At 46.7% G+C, this 24,347-nt stretch overlaps 1 protein-coding gene across 2 annotated transcripts in view; it reads right to left on the reverse strand.

Moving 5' to 3' along the window:
- The window catches only part of KAZN (kazrin, periplakin interacting protein), a 393,973-nt gene that overhangs the window by 76,088 nt on the left and 293,538 nt on the right, over window positions 1-24,347 (reverse strand). The window lies entirely within an intron of this gene.

Consider the following 24,347-nt stretch of genomic DNA (forward strand, 5'->3'; position numbering starts at 1 on the left):
TAATAATTAGCGTGAATAGGAACTGCCACAGATGCTCTGCCATAGTTAGCTGAATGATGGAAATAGAATCAGAGCCTGATCTACTCTAGGGATATTTGTAAATTCACCAGTCCATATCCAGGTATTATGAATGCCTCTTTCCACGGTTGGAAACTAAGGCCCTTATCCAGCAGAGAACTTAAGCATATGGCTAACCCAATTTATTTCAGGGAGTCTATTCATGTGCTTAGGACAAGGATGTGCTGAAATGCTTTGACAGATTGTGGCCTAAGTTTGATCTAAAAAAGGAAAGACCCATGTTATTTTTAATCTAAAATGTTACCAGTCTCCTACAACCAAAACCAATGTAGTTTTCAATGCTCTGTAAGTTAAAAAAGGAACAGTGGTGTTGGTAGTGACTAATCCTACTAGATTTTAAGAACTGGTCTGATCATTTACAGTTCTGGAGTCTTTCAAATGCACCCGTCTGCCAGAAGACAATGCCTTTATTTTTTAAGCATGAACTCAGTGTTATTCAGTGCAATCTATGCCGGATGGCAGGAAATTCTTCTACTGATTATGCCAAGTTTCCTTCTAGGGTGGAGATAAACCATGCCAAGTTTATAGCTAACCCTAGAACCACAAGGTAGAATCCTGGTTTCATTGAACTCAGTGGCAAAACTCCCACTGGCTTCACAGTGGGGCCAAGGTTTCACCCATAAAGTCTGAAGGGGTTTGGATTTGGCATTCCATCTCTATGCCAACTGCAAGTAAAGAAAATAACTAAGATCTGAAACAATAGTCCAGGGGCTAGATTCTGATCTCATCCATGCTGGCATAAATCCAGAGCAGTTCCACTGAACCCAATGTTGGTGTGATGCAGATCAGAATTTAGTCATCAGACCTTCCAAGCCCAGCTCAACCTGAGCCAGCAGGGCAGCACTAACCGTTTGGATGGAATAATCACACCCAGCTGATTTTCAAATTCCAATCACAGAGCAAAACCAGAGGGGTGGGGAAAAACGTATTTGAGATTTTTCATCTCCAAAATTTCAGGCTAAAGGCATTTCCCAGCAGGCATGTTCCTGTGCTGTGCAGAATGCTCCCTTCTGCTTGTTATTGAAAAAAGTCACCCATAGAGTTACATCACATCAAGCATCTCTCAAGGAGGAGGATCAGGGGATATTGGGGGTGCCTGAGTGAAACAGAATGAGAAACTGAGGAAGGGAGACCAAAGGGCAGGGAGGTTGACCCTAAATAAACAGGGTATTTCCTCCTTGCTCAGAAACTAATGTAAAGTACAAACACCGTGACCCCTTCACAGCACTGGAACACCCCAGCGGTAGTTACGGCTCTTCATCGTCGCATCTCCCGTTAAGTTACAATGCAGCAAGCTGATGGGGAGGAGCAGAAAATGAATTCCAACTTCTCACCAGTTAACTTCATTTCCCCAAGCCCTCCTGTACCAGCTCAGAGAAGTAGTGCTGCCCTGGCTGTGGCTTCCTGGTGGGAGGAAGGAAACCCAGACACCTGAGCTGGAAAAGGAGAATACTGGAGAAAGTACATGACTTGGCTTGTTCCACAGATTACAGGTGGAAAGAGAAGTCGGGATCAGAGTGCAAACGGAAAGGTATTCCATGATAAAGGGGGTTCTTGTGATACTTTCAGTCTAATCAGAAGTAGGAAGTGCCAGGAATCTCACAGGAAAACTCGTGCCCATGACTCTTCTAGCCTAATATTGCAGAGCCAAGGGTTCTGATAGTTCATATAAACATGCTCACGTTACAATGCTCCTGAGGGCATGTCTACACTTGCCAGTAGATCGAAACTGCTGCAATGTAAGTGTCGATTTAGTGGGGCTGGTGAAGACATGGTAAATCGATGGGAGAGCACTCTCCCATCGATTTGTGTACTCCACCTCTCCGAGAAGCGTAAGGGAAGTCGATGGGAGATGCTCTCCCGTTGACACGGTGCAGTGTCGCCACCTCAGTAAGTGGATCTAACTACATCGACTTCAGTTACGTTATTCACGTAACTGAAGTTGGGTAAGTTAGATTGGCCTGGTCTACACTACTGCAGTAAATCATAGTAATGTAGGGTTCGAAGAGACTTCAAGATTCATCCCCATCCCTCTGCGCTGAAACAGGACTAAGTATACCTAAAAAGGAGGACTTGTGGCACCTTAGAGACTAACCAATTTATTTGAGCATAAGCTTTCGTGAGCTATAGCTCACTTCATCGGATGCATGTAGCTCATGAAAGCTTATGCTCAAATCAATTGGTTAGTCTCTAAGGTGCCACAAGTCCTCCTTTTCTTTTTGCGAATACAGACTAACACGGCTGCTACTCTGAAACCTGTAAGTATACCTAGACATCTGCAGGGATTGAACCTGGGACATCTGGATCTAAAAACTTGAGCTTCTTCTGCTCAAGTTAATGAGCCTGGTCTACAACATTGTGCTGTTACACTCATTTCCAGGCTCTTATTCGAACCTAACCCTGAACCTCTTTGGAATTTGCCCAGCACCCACTGGTACATTCTGCAACTTTATGAAATACATTTTAAAAAGGGCCAGATTCTGTCCCCTTTAGATATGTTAAGTCACTTTATTCCATTGCTTTCAATGAGACTATTTGCAGCACAAAATGCTAAACTAAGCATGAGCAAGAACAACAAAAATAAGACCCAAACGGTTTCAATTTTCAAGTCTTGCTACTTTGAACTCTCCTCACTGATATGAGTCCCCTACAGAATTCCCATATTTTACCGGGAAGAAAATACCAGGAATTACAACAGAGAAAGGCAGAACAAGCACCAATGGCTGGAAGCTGAAGCCAGACAAATCCAAATGAGAAATCAGGCACACACTTGGAACAGTGAAGGGGGTTAGTCATAGGGACAAAACTACCAAGGGAAGTGGTGGATTCACCATCTCTTGATGGCTTCAAAGCAAGACTGGATGCTTTTCTGGTTGATGCTTTAGACATTGGGCTCAACAGAGGAGCAACAGGGTTAAATTCAATGGTCTTTATTATACAGGAGATCAGATCAGATGACCTCATACGTCTTCTGGCCATAAAAATCGAAAAGTTTACGTTGCAAAACTCTGCAGCCGTTTGAAATCATGTTGGCTTGAGAATGCGCGCAGGGCGAGGAGTGGGGAGGGAAAAACAAAGAAACCACCACCACCACCACCACACTTTTGCTTTAGCTTACATTAAAATCAACTTATTTTCTCCCTATTTGTTTTCTAGATGCTCATTTGCAGTGGTGGAATTTTTTGCCTTATAAATACTGTACGGAGCAGAGAAAAAACAAGGCCAAATAATGACAATAAATCAGGGAATATTAGTTAATGAGCCAAACTGCCAGTAGTTTGCTCTCCCTTCTCTTCTGCACACATTTCTCTAATTCCGTTCCTGGCCACGCTTGGTGTTGATGGCCGAAAGCAGCAATCAGTCCTCATCTTTTTATTCTTCTAATAATTACGAGCCTTGGTGATCTCTTCCAGGGCAGAACAGCTTCAGAGGCGGCTTGAGATGAGTCAGAGCTGGAATCTGAATCCAGCAATGCTTGGGAGATGGTGTGAGAGACCTTCCTGTAGCTCAGGCTGAGTGCGGAGGAGCCAGCTGTTGGCTTCTTGCAATTGTTGGAAGTCTCCACTCCCTGCCCTCCCTTCCACAGAGCAACTTCAGTATAAGTAAAATCTCCATTTATATATTATATAAAGGACAGGGAGCCATTATTTCTTATTAATAATCACCACATGTTCCCTCTACATTGGTTATTATTTGCATCACTGTAGCAATCAGGAGCTCCAGTGAAGGACCAGGACCCCATGGTGCTAGGCGCTGCACAAACACAGAACCAAAGGACGATCCCTGCCCCCAAAGGCTCAAGTTGCAGAGTGGAAAATCAGGTTAAATATAAGGGAAAATATGGATAATGGTACTGGTTCAAGAGGTGGAATGAGATGCAAATGGTGGTTGTGGTATCATGGGAACATCCAAGGATAAGTCCTGATGCCGTCAGCGATGAGTCAGGAATAGTTGAGTCCATCCTGCCACAATGCAGGAGGAGGGTCCCACGTGAGCCATGAGAAGGTATTTTTCCAACCCAAATCACTCTAGGACTCTGACCCTGCACATAGGAAGCAGTACATCCGGACAGTGCTAAAAACAGAATGCATGTGTCACAAGTCCGGCAAATGAGACAGCTGAACAGCTCTCACTACAGATGGAGCTTGGGGAGAGGGTTGGTACACATATACTGATCTATCGTCTTCCAGTGTCCCCGCCCCACACATAGAGAGCAGAATCTCTGCTTATCATTTAATAGATCTCACGACTGGTTGAGCTTGCAGAGAAGACCGGTATGCACAAATGTATTTATCATGTTCCAAGCAGAGCTCACAGCAGAAGCTCTGCTGACCATTTGGCAAATAATTTTTTTTTCTTTACAAGCGATTCTGTGATATGATCAGCAAACTCCTTAAAAAAAACAAACACAAAAGTGCCAAGGGCATACATCAGAGGACAAATATCTCGCAGAGGTGCCACTGAACAAGCTGCAGGCAATATATATGTATTTATCACACAGAAAAAAACATTATGAAGGTTGCGAAGTCAAGGACTCAAAAGTTAGGAAGTGCCAGAACTAAGGACACACCGGGCAACCTTAGCAACAGGGAGCACCCTGCCTATCTCTTGCACATGCGCACACAGAGAGCAAGAAAACAGGAGAGCTAATTTTGTTGCCAAGAAGAAGATTCCAATTTTACAGCTTCGTGTGCTGGAGAGATTGCACCCTTGCCAGGCATTCTCCAGCCTGCAGGGATTAAAGAACAGCATCAGGTCGAACAGAAACTCTCTTCATGAGACCTCCATCAACCATAGGTATTTTCTCTTCATGATACTGCTGTGTGATAGGGACCCATGCTGGGGTAAACAAGCGGGGACTGATATACAAGACTTCCTAAGGCTGTCACACTCAAACTGGCCAGAGAATGTAATGGGAAAGCAGAGAGGTTGGCCATGGATGAGTAACCCAGGCAGGGCCAACTTTGTTTTACAAAACACACTTTTGTTGTATTGCTGCCTTTTTCATGGCAACAGCTTAACCCTTCAGACATTTCCTAAAGGTTCCAGTGGAGAAAAGACGAGAGTCTCTACAGAACGCGTATTGGTTGATGCAAATATGGTCCAGCGTGAGCGAATGAAATAGAATCACAGAATCGTTCTATCAAACATTATGTTGAGTTTAGGTTGCGACTAGTGTGGTAATACTCTTATGTCCCTTAAAGGAAAACTACATACAGTATCATATGCATCCAGAAATGCTCTGTCCTGGAGACAGTACTATGTACCTCCTCTAGCACTTAATTATCTGTGAAATACAGTATATGCTTAGCTGTTTATGACATAAAATATTTGCAGGGAAATACATGGGAACAAAAATCTTTTCAGCCTGCACTTTTTTGGATGCTTTTAAAAGCAATCAGTGGGTTTAGCTCTGGGTCTCACTTATGTTGAGTTCAATGGAGTTACAATGGGATAATGCTACACAGATCAGAATCAGGTGCATTATGGATTTGGATGGGAGCTGGATCAGCCCTAGGTCTCCACCATAAGCATAAATGAAGTAGGGTTTTAAAAAACCTAATTATATCTATAACTGATCTTGTGGAGTCTGGACTATAAATTGGTTTTTCGATTACATATAAAACAAAACAAAAAAAATACATCAGCGATGGGCTGAAGAGACAGAACTCCAGATCCAGATCTCAAAAAGTCCAAAGTCTAGAGGCATCTGGATCAGTTCATTATAGACAGAGAGGCCATGTGCAAACTTCAGATCTGTGCTCATATTTTTAACACCCCTGATGGGATTTCCCCTGAGATCTTTCCACTCAACTTATCTAGAACCAGTTCTCTGGAATCCAGAAAGCTTGGTTGGACTCCAGCTTGGCACTCAGGTTACATTATAAGGTAAGTAACAGCTCTTTGCACATGCTGGCAAGGCCCGAACGCAGGGGGTGTAAGGGATGATACCACAGTTCTAACTCATGTCCCACACCACACAGTGTAGATCATCTTTCCTACCTACGAACATCTATACTTGCATGAAAGGACCAATTGCTGCGCAGATTGCATTACAGCAGGCTTATCAATTCAGGTGTTTGTGCATACTTTGTTCACTACCAACATATCCACATTAGTTGGTTTCTACCTCCTTTATTTACTATACACAGTCACAATGGTTAGTTCTTTCAACATTTACTTGTTTTGGCTCGCTCAGCAGTTACTTGTTCAGGCTTGTCTTGTCTAAACTTGGGGCTGCTCATGTCACCATCCCACAAAGATCAGGGGGATTTTGTTTCAGTCCCCATCACTATTGTACCAGTTTGGCCTGCCAACAATCCTGCTCTGTAACGCATACCTAGGGTAATGGGGCTGGTGTAATGGCAGACAGGGTTATTGGTGGCAAAATCCCAAGGCAGTACGAGAGCCAGACAAGTTGAAACAATCAGCGAGCACTTCTAGATCCCCCTTGCCTCCTGGGACCTTCAGAAACAGGCAGTCAAGCTTTGTAACAAACCTGCGAGGTAGGGCCAGGAGCATCAAAACCTTACAGAGGCACAGAGGAGTGAAGGGAATTGCCTGCTGGAAGCATCCAGCAGACATAGGATTAGAACCCAGTTCTCCCAGGCTTGTCTACGATCCATAAGACCATCCTCCTGGCTATGGTGGAGCAGCTGCAGTATCAGAGAGGTGGATCTTGGGGAAGAAACATTTTCGACTCTCTCCCTCGTTCACATACTAAGCTGAGAAAAAGTCTCGGAGCACCTCCGCGCCGACAACCAACCCAGCAGCCGCTCTGATGTGTGCCATCTTCTCTCTTTGATAAGATTTCCACGGCGCATTATTCCGGCTCGCGCACATGGCAGATTAGAAGCAGCTTTAATTACCAAGTTTGTTGAAATGGATCGACAACTTGACAAGACAGCAGAGAGGGCAGCAATGCCGGGGGGTGGGGTGGGGGAAGACATTTACTGTCATTACCTACTACTGCAAAGCTCTGTTTAAAGTCACAAAGTCCTGAGGGTAGTACAGATCCGGGAATATAACCGTCATTGCTAAGAAATCTCACCAAACCGTCTATGAGACAGAACTCTTTAGGCAAATACTCAGTGCAGAAAGCATCTAATACCATATTTATCTAATAAAAGGGACCCAGAAGGACTTTCACCATGCAACAGGCCAGTCTGAGTTTGTTCAAGCGATGCTGTGAGAAGCTTCAGGACTTCAATGTTCCTCGGCATGATGGAAAATCCCCTACAGGGTGGTGCTAGACAGGCTGGTCATGTGTCTACAACTCCACAACACAAGAGTTGTCTCCCAAGAGGAGGAAGTCCCATTACTTGAGTCACTGAAAACTGGACAGGGTAGAGTAGGAGAGAATGTCCTAAAGGTCACAATCCTACTGGCTGAGAGAAAAGGACTATGGGCAATGTTCCCTCTAATTTTTTACATCCATGTGTGGAATGAATTTTGTTGTGTGTACCAATATGGAGGTGATGAATGATGGGAGTGGGCTCAGGGCTGGGGCAGAGGGTTGGGGTATGTGGGGGAGATGAGGGCTCTGGGGTGGGGCCAGGGATGAGGGTTTGGGGTGCAGAGAGGGGACCCAGGGCTGGGACAGGGGTTTGAAGAGTGAGGGCTCTGGGGTGGGGCTGGGGATGAGGGGTTCAGGGTGCAGGAAGGGGACTCTGGGCTAGGGACTCTGGGGGGGAATGAGGACTTCGGCTGGAGCCAGGGATGAGGGGTTCAGGGTATAGGGAGGGAACTCAGGGCTGGGGCAGAGGGTTGGGGTGTGGAGGGTGAGGGCTCTGGCTGGGGGTGTGGGCTCTGGGGTGTGGCCAGGGACGAGGGGTTTGGGGTGCAGGCTGCTCCAGGGAGAGAGGACTTGCCTCTCTCCTCTCCAATCCAGGCCCCTATGACTGCGCGCCTGTGTGGCCCTTAATAGCCTGCTGCGCTAGAGGGAACTTAAGACTACGTGACCTTCTGTTCTTTATTATTCATAACATAGGAGCACCTGGAGGTTCCAACCCAGACCGAATCCCCATTGTACCGGGCTAGGCCCAAACACACAGAAAGAGACATTCTCTGCCCCAAAGGTCTGACAGTTCTAGTACCCAGGAGAGGACGGATTATTGTCCCCATTTTGTAGATGGGAAATTGAGGCCCAGCGTGGGACTTGACCGAAGTCACACAGGGAGTCTGTGGCAGAGGCGGGAGTGGAATTCAGATTTCTTGAATGACAACCTGATGTCTTAACCACAAGCCCATCCTTTCTCCTGTATGGGTCTTCTCTGCCATTTGCTTCGACTATTCAAGCTCCCAGGGCGCTGATGATGTAAGTAAGCCAGAGCCAAGTTTTGTAGGAAACACACAGGGTGAGAGACAGCACCAGACTTGTGCACTATTAGCCCTCAAAACAGGGCTTAACTGGCTCACAAGCATCATGCTGGCCCCTGCACAGGGCAAAATTTCACCTATGGAGTGAAACAAGACACACCTACTGTATGTGTAATTTTAAGGAGTGCTTGAGAACCTCTCAAATATTACTGGCAAGTTTTTGACAGTAAGCAACCCAACAAGAGCCAGTGGCTTATGGCAGACAGCAGGAGAATTATTAGCTTGTCGTGTGTGCGGATTTCATCTCAGGAGAAATATACGAGGAAGGCTGATCTGATGAATGGAGATTCCCTCCTAGGCTGGGATGCCAACCATGGGGGAATGCTCAGAGCAAGCTGGCTGCAGGTTTTCAGACACCACTTGCTGTGCGCATTGTCGAAGGAAAGCGCCCCCCAAAGTCCTAAGCCAAAGGGACCTCTCTCTTTTTAAAAGGGCTCTGCTCCTGCCCTGACTGATGCTATTCATCTCAACATTGCCAGTTCCAGTTCCAGGACTCCAGTCCCTTCAAGCAACACTCCTGCTGACATAGTGCTGTCCACACTGGCGCTTAGGTCGGCGTAAGTTATGTCACTCAGGGCGATGGCGTATTCACACCCTGGAGCGACATAAGTTATGTCGGTATAAGTGGCAGTGTAGACATGGCCTTAGACTCCCCTGCCTTGTAACCGGCCCATTCTGTTCAGGGATGAGACAGCGCAGCCTTGGCAACATCAGAAAGGCCAACCCTTGGCTGCATTATGATGCTCCCAATGCAGGATTGCAGTGTTACTTGATAAACCAAAAAGAGGGGTATACGTATGAGGGAGCCAAGTTTCTGTTACACCCAAATTAAGATCCTGACCAGTAACAAGGACGGGAAAGGAACACTGATTCGGCACGCAACCGATGTGAAGGATTTCAGTCCCACATTGCATTCGCTTTTATTATGGATGATGTCAGGTTGCAAAATTTAGATCTGGATCTGCCCCACAGCTTGGGAGGCATCTGGCTTGGCCTATCAGAAAGAGAGGAGCCAAAGGCAAAATACAGATTCCCAACTTGAATGGCTGCCAAAAATGTAACCGTCTCAGTCTCTAGGATTTTGGTCCAATTATTTTAGAACAATGCATCAGCAATTCTTTAAAGCTAAGCCTGCTCCTGCAGCTCCTTATTGCCAAAATTCAGGCATGTTCTTGCCTCACAAATTAAGAAGCAGCTTCCCCTGACTATGTCCCCGGCATGACCTTGGATCCAGCTTTTAGAACAGCAACACAGCCAGCGCTAATAAAAATTCAGCGTCCCATAACTCCTTAGCCTCCATTAAACACAAAAGCATGCAGCGTGGGAGGGCTCTCCATTAAGCAGCTACACTAACAATGTTCCCCACAGTTTAAAACTCCCTTGCTATGATAAGCAGAACAGAGAAGAGAAGGACCCGTTATCATCATTGCTGTGGCCGGCAGAGGGCTCCCCAGTTTATTTTTGCTAGGCTCGGTCTCTTTGCCTCTGTTCAGAACAGAGTGTTTCTCAGTTTCTGAAAAGAGCCCCAGTTCGCTAACAGATTCCTTTAACGCCAGGTGTCCCATCAGCATGCAGTTCACACGCAAGAGAAACAAAATTTGTCTTAAGCTAAGTCTCCTTTCCTATGCATAGCGATTATTGGCAAGTACGCCAGGCCGATCATAAAACTTGCAGCCACTTTAAATTCATGCCAGGGCTACAGACGGCGCTAGCATGGAAATCTGACATGATATTATTTATGAGCTATAAGACGGTGGTAAATTCCAGTGCAGCTTTAAAACCCATTCCCCAAAGTGATTAAAAATTGACGAATCTGTGATTACTTTTGGACTGCAATTCTTTAGCTTGCAGGGCACGGGGTGCCGTAAGCTGCATAGAGTGCTGCTGGGGGTGGGGGGAGAGCGAGCAGGTGATGGATACGCAGACCTTGATGTGCTATGTGATCTGACGGATACAGCTCCTTCTGGCAAATTGGTTGCTTCTGCAAGCAACATGGGCTAGAAAGTGTTTTTACTGTGCTCCTATCCCTTTAAACCTAGGGGCCTCTTGAGTGGCTTGTTCTCCTCCTAACTTCTCTGCTCAGGCCCAATCCTGCCAATGACATGGGGGGCAGTGCTTACTAGCCAGGGCATTACCACTAACTGCAAGAGTAGTCAGGGCAGCAAATGTTTGCAAAATCAGGCCCTTGGGATGGGATTTTCAAAGGCGCCTAAGGGAATTAGGCACTCAACTTTCACTGGATTTCAAAGGGATCTGGATGCCTAAACCCCATGGCCTATAGGCTGGGAATTTCAAAGGCGGCAGGGTCCCGGTAAAGGTACACAGGTGTGGCACTGGTGGGAAGGGGCAGTGGAAACCTGTCTACAAAACCCTTGCAGGCTTCAGTTCTGCAGCATTCAGAGGGGGGAACCACAGCTGGGGCTCCCCACTTAGACCTACCCCTTCCTCACTTGTCAAAGGGCAATATCTACCCACAGGAGGAGACCAACAGGCAAACAGCAGCGTATCCGTGGCAACATGCGGTCCAGTTCATAACTCTTCCAGACATAATCAATTAACTTTTACAGAAATTTTTTATTTTCTTCTTTAAAAAACAACAAAACACAGAATACATTGCCAGGGTTTATAAATAGCAACTAGCGAGCTCCAGGCCAGGCATTTCCTGGCTGATAGTGATTGTTGGGTTAGCTCCTCTGGCCAGTCGCTCTGATTAATGGCATGGAAATGCCTCTCTGCTTGTCACTGTTTAATTAGGTCCCATGTCAATTTCCATGATACCCCCCCAAGCAAAACAAAACTGAACTGAGAATGGACACAGGCCGCAGTTCTGGCGCCCTGAACTGTAGCCTTCCCCCAAGGAAGTCGCAGGAGGAAAATGAGCGTCACCTTGGCAATGAAAGCCAAGCCCCACAGACTGCAGAACAGAGTGGTTGGAAGAGTGGGTTTTCCAAGAGCAGCCATTATTGGTGGTGGTAATTAGCACATCCCAGCATCTATTTTGCCCATGATGCTACTTGTACTGATTTTCAATGAGGGCAGGCTCCGTGGCTTTGTTATGCAGGGCCGTTTAGAATGATAACAGCATGACTCCCATTGGGAGTGCAGGAATGTCCTTGCTAAGAGCTTGTCTTCACTATGGGGTAAGTCGACCTAAGTTATGCTACTTCAGCTGCTGGAGTCAACATAGCTTAGGTCGATTTACCCTGGTGTCTTCACTGCGCTGCGTTGATGGGAGACGCTCTCCGATCGACTTCCCTTTCTCTTCTCGGAGAGCTGGAGTACCGGGGTGGACCGGAGAGCACCCGGCCATCGATTTAGGGGGTCTCCCTGCTGCATCAATTGCAGCAGCGTCGATCTCCCCATAGACCAACCCATGTGAATAGTCGGCTGAAAATAGGATCATAGTGAATCAGAGCAGTGGTCCATCCCGTTCCACATCCCGTTTCCACCAATGGTCAGTACTAGCTGATTCTGAGGAAGAAAATCTCACAGAAGGCAGTTATTGGGTAATTGGCCTGCAGAAAAAGGGTCTTCTCAACCCCCAGTAGTTAGAGGCTGGTTTATGCTCGGAATCATGAAGGGTCATCTCTTTTTCCAAACTCGCTATTACTTTTAACCCTTTCTATTCATAGACTAAGGCTGGAAGGGACCACTGTGATCATCTAATCTGACCTCCTACATAACATAGTTTCTCCCTTTGCATCCAACTTCCATGAATCCCTTGAAATTGGGAAGGAGGAGGATTTTGTGCAGAACATATTTTACACAGCAAGGGAATCTAAGGGGAGGCTCTGAATTTACAGAACTTATTGAAGGAATTTTCAGATGGACTTGACAGATTACAGGCTGCTGAGCCTATCATCACGGTCTCTGCAGAAATCGGGTTTGATCTATTGGCTCACAGGCACCTGGAGCCACACCATGGAAAAAAGTGAAAAATGTCTCAGGGAAGCTGTGGGGCTTTTCTATTATTTAGCCCCATGACTGGTCAAAATATCAAGGTCATATGATGAGCCCAGGACAGGAAGGTGGTGTGAGATGGATCATCATCCTGAGTGTGTTTCTTTTTTGTGGGATTTTTGAAACCGGGAAAAATCACAACTCTTGATTGAACTCCTTGGCAATCCCAGCAGAAGCACAAAGGATTGAACGGACCACAACATTTAACTCCCCCTAGAGCTGGTAAGTCTAGCGTCAAGGTGAGATACAGGGGGGGAGAAGTACTTTGCTGATGTGGCCTGCACAGCTTTTCCCAACACGATACATCTCAGTTTGCAGGAACTCTCCTGGCCTGGTGCCTCCCAGTTTTAACTCACCCTGCTCTGAAGGACTGTCAAATCCAGCACCTTTGTGAACCCTAGAGCCTCTAAAAAAACACCTTCCATTCCTTCATGCTCAGCATCCTGCAGCACAATCCATCCCTGCGTTGTCTGTCTTTGAAACCCTTTGCAAATAAGACCTAACTGGAGACAAAAGGGCTTCTTAACAACCACCCCAGTGGGAAAAGTTGATCACATGGGGATAAGAAATCTTGCAAGTGCAGAGATTGGTCAGTAACCAGAAACAATTTAGGTCTTGACCATTGCTTGTGAACAAGTGCTGATTTAAGGGTGAAGTGAATAAGTTATTCGCTTACTCTGTCCTATGCACTTGAATCCCTCCCAAGGGAAGCACGAAAGGCTCCGGTTTTGGGGGTGTATTTTTAAATTTTTATTCAAACTACCTGCGCTGACGCACCAGAACCTCCCACAAGAAAGAGAGCACTGTGCTCCTGGATACAGTTGCCATGGAAACTACTGCTACAGACTCTACATGTACAACAAATCGGTTTCATTTTATCTCAGCCTCTCAGGGAAGCAAAGTTACAAAGAGACGTCATAAAAGAAGGGGGAAGCAGCTCTTATGGGCATATAATCTGCAGCTAGCTACACAAGTTGCTTTCCAGAAAAAAAAAAACCCACCCAGTATAAATATTTAATCTTTCAAGTGAAGCTGGGGCTGATGAAAGGCCCGGAATTGACAGCTGAAGAGAGGGGAGTCCTCCTGGAGTTCAGAGACCGGGTACAATCCAGTACAATCCTGACAATGGCTCATTGCTAGTGACCGATAAGAAAGCACTAAAAGATGCACTGAGGACAATCCAATTGGGTTTGCATCTCTGACTCCAACCTTGGCCTGGATGGATCACTGTCAGAGATGGTCAGCTTCAGTCCTTGGCCTCTTTGGAGACTGTCTACAAGGATGTGAGGCATGATGGTGAACAAATGTCACTTCACAATCGCCAACAAAACAATGGTTCCTTCCAGTTCCTTCTGGCCTGGGCTGGACTGGACCCCGTGATCTAGTGAAAGGTTCCATACCCTCCGTTAGCAACTCTCTTAAATTCTGTTGTATTTAACAACACAGGAAGGTCTTTGAGCATGGTGGGGTTGAGTTATGGGGTGGGAGGAGCCCTGTAGGTTGTTTCCCATAAGACTAACTGCTGGAGATGCCTCAAACACACCTTTAGAAAGGACCTCTCTTCGGATATTTCCCAATGAAAGATGCTCCCATTGCTGTCTCTCTCTCATTAAATCCGTAAATACCAAAACTGGGTTCTCAGACTCTGTCTCCTGATTCTCGAGTGGAGGCTTCCCTAGATGTTGTGCGAGTATCGCTTGTGTCAGTGGCAACCCAAGTTCTCTCTCTCTCTGTCTCTCACGCACACTTTTCCCTACTAGCCGAGAATGCAACATGCACAAAACAGGTCAAATACAAGCAACCAAAAATAGTTTCCGCAGGAATTAATGCTCTTCTGAGCCCATGGGAGTGGCGGCACTGCAAAGTTTCATCAAGAGCCTGACGTGAGCAAGTTTCAGAGTAGCAGCCGTGTTCGTCTGTATTCGCAAAAAGAAAAGGAGTACTTGTGGCACCTTAGAGACTAACCCATTTATTTGAGCATGAGCTTTCGTGAGCTTATGCTCAAATAAATGTGTTAGTCTCCTTTAATTTTTGACATGAGCAAGACTCCAGAGCTAATGCTCATGCAAGTACATTACACAACTGCCGTACAGACAGAATTTTGAACAGAGAAATGTCTCAGTGCAGCACAGGCCATTAAGGGTATGTCTACATGGCACCGTAAACTGGGTCTGTGGGCTTATGGACTCTGTTTCCACGCCTGCACTTAAGCGTCCACACTGCACTGGAAACCAGGGCTTACAATTGCTGCACCCAGTTTCACTGCCATGCTAACACGCCCATACTACGTTCTGCAGACCTTCCGACTCAGATCTGTGGCTTGAGCTGCACCCACGCTGCAGAATGGCAGGGCCCGCACCTGAAACACAGCAGGACTTGGGCTCTCATCTCTAGGACCAGGATCCTGAGTGCTTGCTGACCCGAGCCAGACTGATTTGTGTGTGGATGGAAGTGGGGGCTTGGGCTCAAACCTCAGACAGAGCCTGGGCTTAGTGTGTGGTGTAGACATACCTAAAGGTCCTTGCAGCCCCACGGAGCATTTTCTGCAGAAATCACATTACAAAATAACTCCCCGGTACATGGTGTAATTCAAAAGGTTTTCACTATAACTGCCCACCAGTGGAACTGATTTATTCATGCTGAACATTAACGAGCAATGCCTGAAAAGGTTTAGTAGCTTCAGGAGACCCAAGCTCACCCTGCATAGTCAAAAGACTGGCCCTTCGTAGGCAGCTGTTACATAGCAACATGGGACTATCGGGATGTAGTAGTTTTGCTGGTTATTTTTATCTGATGGCCAAACCTCCTCTAATGGTCCCAGCCTCAGCGGACACAGGAGTTCTGTACATTTTGCAGCACTTCATTCTCCAGAATGGTTGTTTACAGCTTTAAGACATTGCTCCTGGGTAATCCAAAGAGAGTGGATGATCTACGAATGAGGGTTAAAGGGTATGGGCAGAAACAAATGCAAGCAACGCTTCCTCCACATTAAAGACTTGCAAAAAGGAGCACCCCAGAGAAACAGCCATGGCACGTTACATGATTTGTGCTCAAATCCCCTTATGTTCCTGCTGCCCTGGATTAGAGAACGGTGCCGACATACTAATGCGTTAAAAGTGGGAAAACAGAGAAGTGTACTGTCAACTGCAGGCCACTTGAATTCCATTGTCCAGGATTTCACGCTTGACTTATGCGACATGCAGAATATGCTTGCGGAAGTCAAGAAAATCAGACGAAGTTTTGATCATTTGCACATGAGTTTGCAAGGGACACCACTGAGGATGGCAGTCCACACCTGAGCTGCAGCAACTTGGTAAGCATGCACATTGCTCTGACCATTCAAGTTCCCCCCACCCTCCGCCCCGTTTAAACTGACAAGTGTCTCCAAGAACTAGTGCTCGCTCTCAGAGATATCTAGTTCATTTCAACAGCACGCCTGTCCTCCAGTTCAGAGCAGCCAAACATAGCAGGGGAAACAGAGGAAAGAGATGATTCTACTGTGTATGAGCAACACACAGTCATCACAAATCAGACCGGGAAGTTTGGCATTGTGTCCAACACTAACTGATTAGTGCGAGAGCTGGTATATGCAATGTTCATTTGAGAACACTAGAGTAAGCAGGGAAAGGGTCTAAGAGGAAGAGAACAACTGGTGGAAAGCTGTTGGGGAGCTGGATGAAAAACGGAACAGATTTTGTAAAAAAGTTTCTGTTTCCACTTTGCAGGGTTCATAATTAGCCCTGTCTCTCACAATATTTTTAACAGATTTTTTTAAAAATAAATATAGGTTTTAAAATGTTTCGTTTTTAAACGCCCCATTTTTCTGCTCAAAAATGTTGCAAATTTGGTAAACAAAAATTGTGGAAAATGTCCCAAAAAATGGGACATGTCCATAATGGTGACAAATTTTTGAAAAAATAAAAATCAAATTTTCAAGTCTTTCCCCCGCCCAAAACAAAATTGCGTTAAAAACGTTGGCCAGCTCTAACTGTGATCTTTGATGGGTTAGTTTCAGTGAGGATTCCAGTTTAATCCTGTTAACTGCTTGCTTGCTTCAGCCAAATCATGACAATTTAAAAGCTGGGGCTAGGAGCAGACATGAGATTTTGGGAAGAGATCAGAGGATTTTTTTCGTTGAAGTATCTTTTTTTAGATCTGGTTCGTTTCTGGCCCTGTTGTCAACCTTAACAGAGACTTCAATTCTGACCTACAGAAATCAGCAACTTAAGAAAAAACTCTCTCTCTCTCTCAAAGACAGGCCTTTAGTTCAACAGAATTCCTTTCTGCGAATATGATCATATGGGTGTGTGCAAGGAATGCTATGCTTGCCAGAGTGCTGGAAGAAGCGGTATGTGCAAACCACATGTTGAATTGGCCGAGTGCAGTCTGCAAGCTGGCCCACTACAGTGCTTTGAGCCGAAAACATACCCATGACCTCTCTTATCCATACACTGAACTGGCTTCTCGAACATATCCTGCTGAAATAAATCAACACTGGGTTTCAAAACCTGAAATGTTTTCGGGGAACGAAAATGGGGAAGTCCAAAATCCTGCTGGTCATATGTGGTTATAATAATAATAGTTATTAATTATCTGTATTACAACACCTTGGCCCCAGTTCAGATCAGAGTCCCGTTGTGCGTGGGGATAACAGGATACAGCTCCTGCCTCAAAGGACTGACACTGTAAATCAGAGGTCCCCAAACAGTTGGGCGTGCGTCCCTAGAGGGGCGTGGAGGACTGTTCGGGGAGGGGGGGGGGGGAGTGGCACGTGGTTGGAGCCTGGGCCATGGGGGTAGGGGAGGGAGCATCTGGCCCCTCTGGCCCCAGCCTCAGCCCCCTTACCCCATCCACGTCCCCACCCCTCCCGAAGCCACGGCCCTGGTGGGGTGCAGACGGGGGGGGGGGGTGAGGTTTGGGGACCACTGCTCTAAATAGACAAGAAATGGGAGAAAGTAAGTTTATCCTTGTAGTGCTGTTGCCATTTACTGCCTCTCAAGTGCGACCCTGTGGCCAGAGGTCACTCTACGGCACCCTGTCTCGGTGGCCATCTGCCCTCTTCATGGCCCCTTGAAAAACTCTCAGTTCACCATGTCCCACAAGCTGCTCTTGCCCCCAAGAGTCCCACTGATGTAATCCTGAGGTGCACACTGGCCCTGCAAGCCCCAACCCTAGATCTGTCTCTCTCCCAACAGTCCGACAGAGTCTTTCAAAACAAAACACCAACTCATGCAGCCTTACCCCAGTTTCACCCGCTCTTCCCCGAGGGTGCCGGTCTGTCTGCTGCCCAGTACCTCCTGCCTGGCCTGTCCTTCTCCACAGGCCATTCCAGGCAGGCCTTCGCAGTCTCTCCCAGGCCACGCCTGCCTGGAAAGCTCTCTCCTGAACCTCTCCATCTTACTGTCAGGCTTCCTGCCTCTAGCAGGCTCAGGTACTCTCTCAACAACACCCCCCCTACAGCTTCCTGCTACCTTTTATACAGAAATCCTGATTCCTCTCAGGTGGGCTCATCTTGCCATCAGGGCTGGCTTAGCCCCAGCTCCGAGGCCTACAGGCAAGCCACCTTGTTACAATCCCCACGTTACAGATGGGCAGCGAGATGAAGTGACTTGCTCAAGGTAACACAGGGCATCTGTGGCAGAGCCAGAAATTGACCCAAGCCTCAGTCCAACACTGTAACCACTAGGCTGTCGTTTCCCCTCGTTGGCATTACCACTGCTTACACGACAAAAGAAGAAGGGGCCACTGGAGGATTAGATCCGACATACTAATATGTCACTCCTGTTTGATTTTGCAGCTTTGATCAAGCCCATGCTTAGCCAGCCACCTAGTAACTACAGAAGAGTACAGTGCTGGCCACCTCTAGTGGGGGCTGTTAACATCTCAAACCCTCCTTGCTCTGCAAAAGAACTGACTGCCGGTGCTGGACTGTGTTGCAGAGCTATTGTGGCCCGCCCTGCCAGAAAAAGGCCCACCCCACAGTGCGCCCTCTAGGGGCCATCAACGATAGTGGCAACACACATTGGTACTCTGTGCATCGGCCCTCGTTGCATTTCAAACGGCTTAGACTCTTTACGTTGTGCTTTTAAAAAAAAAAATCTTCAGAACCTGGCTTAAAAATAAAGCCAGCTCCTTCTGTATTAGCCACGACAATGAATGATGATTGCATGATTAATACTTTAAACTGGAATGCCGAGGTTCAGCTGTCCTGTAAAATGACCCTCCCGCTTCTATTCTTTTAAGTGTTTCGAGGGAACTTAGTGTTGATAGAAGAGGGAAGAGCGACAGCCCCAGGGTGTGCAGATCCCGATTCACCTACAGGCAGGTTATGCATGATTTTGAGACCTGTATACCTTGTCTTCTCGGAACCAATCTGAGACCCAACGAACTCATTACATAGCAGTCGCCAAACTCATGCTTTGAAATATCGTCCGAACCTCTTGTTTGGACCCTGAAACTACAGCCAGGTTTGCCCACGTGGAGCCCCACTCAAAGGTGCAAAGGTCCACTCAGGTGGATCCAATTGCAGGATAGGGGCCTCACAGTTCGTAACACCGTATTATTTAATATTCATATCACAAAAGCATCCAGAATCCCCAGTCAGGATCCAAGCCCCACTGAGCTCAGTGATGAGCAGGCTCCTAGGAAGATGCAATATTCTCGCCTCCCTTTCCCATTGCTTGCACAGGACAGAATGTCCAGGTAAATCCAGACAAAGCCACGATTTCCTTCTTAGGAGAGATTCCAATAAAATCACGCATTTCTTACTAGGTGGAATTTACCCTACAGAAATGAACAGGTGAAACCCACAGGAGAGCAGAATGCCTGCCCCAGATATAGCTCATTACTGCCAAAGATCCAGGAAATAACTCTTTTCTGGATGATTCAGAATGCTTTGAGTCTTACAGCTTTTGTCACCTTCATGAGATGACTAACTCTGATCTTAAGCTGCTGTCACGTCTTCTTAAGCAAATGTGACCTGGTGGGCGTATACAGAGGGGCGCACACAAACCTTCCCATCGCAGGGGTTTGAAACTGACCTCCATGCCCTCTCCTGGACAGAAAGATGTTTGCAATGAAACATTTAAACAAGGTTTTTTCTAGTTGACTCTTTTCTGCAGGGAAATGGGAACCAGCTTTGCCCAAAGCCCTGCAGCAAGCCAATGCCAATCAGTGAGGAATGTGACAGAAGCCTCTCTTCACCTGACTCGGTCATTAGGAGCAGGCAACTTGTCTAGCAGTTAGACCATGACACCTGGACCTGGGCAACTTGGGTTCTATTCCTGGCTCTGCTACAGACTTGCCGTGTGATTCAGGGCAAGTCATTTAAGGCCAGGCTATCAAGATCACTCAGGTTCCCTTTAACGTGCCAACGTCAGTGGCCGGATTTTCAAGGAGCCCAGCCCTTTGGGTGCTGGAAATCTGGCCATGAGCATCATCGTGGGAGCTGCCAGGTGCTAACCATTCACAGGGCCTTTTCAGCCGTGCTGAGCAGTGGCAAGCCCTACTGACGTCCCTGGGAAAGGAGCGCTCAGCACCTCTGAGATGAGGCCTATCCCCTCAGCACCTCTGTTTATCCCGTGTGTAAAGCCGGAATGCTCCCACTTGCCTTTGTCAAAAACTATCATTGGATGGAAAATACCACGTAAGCGCAAAGTCTGCTTCTGATTACAAGAGGGTCACTGCTGAGATAAAACCAAGATTTAAAACAACCCCTGTTCCACGTTACTAACAATTCTGTGGAGTCTTATAAACTGACATGCTTTATTGATACATTTCATTCTTTTTCACTATTTTGTTTTGATTTTTTTGCATTTTTACTCAGTTTAGACACTGAAATGATGCTGGTCAGTTTCACTTTCCACTCCTAGTAAGTTGTGCTTTTGGGTCATCACTTGCTGGCATAATATTCTTTTGTTTGGGTTTCCAACACCATAAGCCGATGTTTAGAGATAGATCCACTACATGCATGTCTGCGCACAGACACGTGCTGCTTTAATTGAATTCAAAGGCCACAAAAGCATTTCTACTTGCATTAAGTTCGATAAGATTCCCCCAACTCTCTGTTATGTATTTTTTAAACATAGAACTTAATTTTGTGGCTTAAACTACATAATGACGTGCCTTTAGCTAAAGCTCTCTCTCATGCTGACAAGACACATATGGGATGAAGACCTGGAATAAAGGATACAAGAAAGTCGTTGTTACAAGAAGCATAAAAAGGTGATTAATTTCCTTAGCCCAATTAACACCTGCTGTAACCTCTGGCTCCTGACTCAGTTCCTTATTAGAAATGGACCTGGGCTGCAAAGTGTGGATTGGGTTCTGAACCACCCCATAGTTTAAGGCACTTTGGATCAGATGCTCAGGTTCTGATCTCTCTCTATTTCTGATTTAAAGAATAAAGAGAGAGAAATCAAATCTGTGTGGGGAAGAGGTAAAAATGTATCTTAACTGAAGAACAGTGGAGAGATTAATCTGCTGAAGAAACAAGTGCACTTTCTCCCTGAAGGTCTCTCTTCGGAACTGTTCATCAGCTGCTGCGTTTTAGCTCAGAGGTGGCTGCATCGTAGTGGTAGGCAAATCATTGTGGGTCCCTTTCTAAGAGCAAAGCCTTAAAAGAAAGTTCTTTAAAGAATCAGCCTTGTCTACCCAGGTTTCCATGCTTCCTTTTTGGGTGATGCCTTCAGAGTGAAAGCCCTAATTCACACAGTTTGCAGCTGTCCTATAGATTCCAGATCAAATCCTCTCTCCCCTCATCGTGGCCTCAGGGCATGTGACATTTACTGTTCCTCGCCCATATCTTCCCCCCCACAGTCTTCAGCACAAGTTTTAATTTCATTGTACTTTCAGACATGAAGTAGCCTGTTTGCTGTGATGTTTTCAAAGTTAATATAAAGGTTATTGTTCTTGCAAAATCGCTGTAGGCGGCTGATAAAAAAACCTCTACCCAGTGCACGGCTGCTTTACATTTCTATCACTGCCTCCCAGCTGGCTGTGGGATACGCTGTCAGGGGAGGAAGGAAGGAAAAGGGAGAGAGCGGGGGGAGGAGGGGAGAGAAAAAGAAGGAAGATTTTCTATGAACAAAAGCTTTCTCAGCCTGAGATTACAAACAGAATCATCAAGAGCTTGGATACAACAACCAGTCGCAGATGCACTGAGTTCAAGCTGAAGGAGGATCACAATGCGATTTTCCAAACTGCAGCAACATGAAGAGTCCATCCCATCTGATCTCCCAAGGAGGAGCTATCCCCACCTCACCCTTGCCCAACTCTCCCTCGTTTTAGCTCTTCTTCACTTAAGCCCAGATTTTTAAAGCTAGGTAGGCATTGCTGTGCTCAGCAATGCTGTTGCTACCTGATTTAGGAGAGAAGTCTCTTTTCCAGAAGGGATTTAGGCACTGAGGAGTCTAAATCCCATGAAATTTAGACTCATGTGTGCCTAAATCCCGTCTGAAAAAGAGATCTAGGCTCCTAAATCAGTTTAGCGTTGTAATGCTGTGCCTAAATACCTTTACAAACCCAGGCTTTAGTGACAATATTGGTGATTTCTCTCCTTGAACCTTACCCCTGCCACCAAAGCTGCATGATCCAAGGGAACAGCTGCAGTTCATGTTACTGGCAAGGGCTGCTCATTCATCGTGCACTAAATTCAGTCCGTATGTCTACAGAGCAGCCTCGCCACGTTCGCCTCAGCCCCTGCTCGTCGCTTGGCTGCCAATGCTCACCTTCACTCTCTTCACATGCCAAGCAGAGGGGAATGGCAATTGAGTTCCTGGGAAGGGTGCCAGACTGGCCTCCTCAGAGACTGACGTCCTCTGTGGATCTACAGGACACTAACCAGCCTGAGTTGTGGCTATGCAGCTTCCCTCTCATGTATCCCATGAACGGACATGAACTCTGCCTTGGAAGGGCCATCTCTTGGGGTGAGAGAGCCAGGCATTCTCCGTGGATCATCCAGGCCTTGCTGAGGAGATTGCTAATAAAGGTACTAATGTGCCACTGTGGCTTTTACTATGTGGACACCAATCCAGTGGGGATTGAGACGAGGCACCAAACTCATGGGACAGAGGTCTGTGAACAGGGATCAAAGGATAAGGACTTCTGGCTAGGACCAGGTGAAGAATCAATTTGTCGGTTTGGTGGTCAAAACATTTCCAATCCCCACCCCCACCCCCAGCTAAAACTATTGGTCAAATTTGCTGGTAGTTCTGGTTGACCCAAATCAGCATTTTTCAGCGAACAAAAAATTGCATGAAAAGTTTCACCCAGCTCTACTCCCAGAGCAAAGGAATGCTATGGCCCGTTGACAGGGAGGGTTGGGAGTTGATTGCTGACCCCTGTGCTGTAACCCCCTCTGTGGGGTACGTCACTTCAGTACCACAAGCAATCCCTGCTGGGGCACTGCAGTGGCTTTCAAGTTAGGCTTTTTTTAAACAGCACTTCTGAGAGAAACCCCCCTTTCCTGAAGTGACCATTGCCAAACCCAGTAGTCCCCATGACCAGAATACTCATGCCCAGTCCACCGAGTGACCTATACAGAGATACGGATATCAGTGCCTAATTCTTTCTTAAAAGAACTGAGTTCTGAAATCAGTCCTTTGGAAGAAGATCAAGGCAGCATGAGCTAGAGGAAAGGGCGCTGGACTGGGAGTGAGGGCAGCTGGGTTCTATTCTTGGCTCTGCCACTGGCCTGCTAGATGACCTTCGGCAAGTCACTACACTGCCCCATGCCTCAGTTTCCCCTCCCACCCTTTGTCAATTTAGACTGTGCTTTTTGGTATTCTCTCTCACGATGAGTTTGTACAGCGCCTAGACAACGGGGCCCTGATCTCAGCCATGGACCCTCCACACCACTATGCTATAAATAATATAGTCAATGTTGAGTCTGTAGCTAAACTGGCCATTAGCACTTCTCCAGGCTTGTGTTTTGAAATCCTTTGATGGAAGATGCTGGGTGAATTTCCCAGTACTGTCATCTTAGAAAAGAAAAGCAACAAGTGCCAACAAAACAAATCACTAAAAGAAATCTACATCTGCAGAAAACTTGCTCCAGTCCGATGGACTCCCTGGCTGAGAGCAGGGAACTGCAACACTAGGTTTTAAGGGATGAATGAGCTCTGAGAGGAACATATTGTGTCGAAGGCCAGATTTTTTATAACATTCCCCTATCACCTTCCTTACCGCCAAATCGAACCCAAGCAGAGTTGTAAAAGGGAAGTCAGCATGCTGAGTGCAATTAAGAGAAAAATATATCCTGTTGCAGTCTGTATCCTTCCGAGATTTGGAATATCTCCTTCCATACAAGCAGCATCCCAGCTGCCAAGAGAAGAGGGTGGCTGCTTGGGATGTGGTGGAACAGGTGATCAACACTCAGCTAGCTGGGAAGAGAAAGAAAGTAAGAAAACAAAAGAGATCCGAGGTGGCAGCACTGAGAGGGAGAGAATTGCTGGCACCGCCCAACCAAAGAAACCAACGGTATCGACTTCCAATAGCTGATTTGCTTTCACTTGTGATTCCAACACAGGCCCTAGCCCATGGCAGGAGCTACATACCACTAGCTAACAACACAGCAGAGGGGACGCTGGAGATGGACTGGGAAAGGCATTGTTGGTAACAGTGTACAGTAGGGGTGACTGATCACAGGGATCAAGTGGGAAGGGAGAAAGAGGAATGGTATTTAAAGGGGCAGTAAGAAATTAAATGCCGCAGCCCAACAATGGGCTGTCACAGACTGTAGACCCTGATCCTGCAATGTGCTCCATGCACATGGACCCCATTTGACCGCAAGTCCTGCCAAAGTCAGCCTCTTTGGAGCTCATTGCAGGATCGGGGCCTTGGTGTTTGTAGCTAAACCAATGAGAGCGGTGATCTCACATGAGCTCAAGCAAAGCAGGGCTGGGCCTAGGTGCTGAATGGGGTCCTTCCAG

This window comes from Eretmochelys imbricata, chromosome 18, assembly GCF_965152235.1.
Source record: "Eretmochelys imbricata isolate rEreImb1 chromosome 18, rEreImb1.hap1, whole genome shotgun sequence".
Lineage (NCBI taxonomy): Eukaryota > Metazoa > Chordata > Testudines > Cheloniidae > Eretmochelys > Eretmochelys imbricata.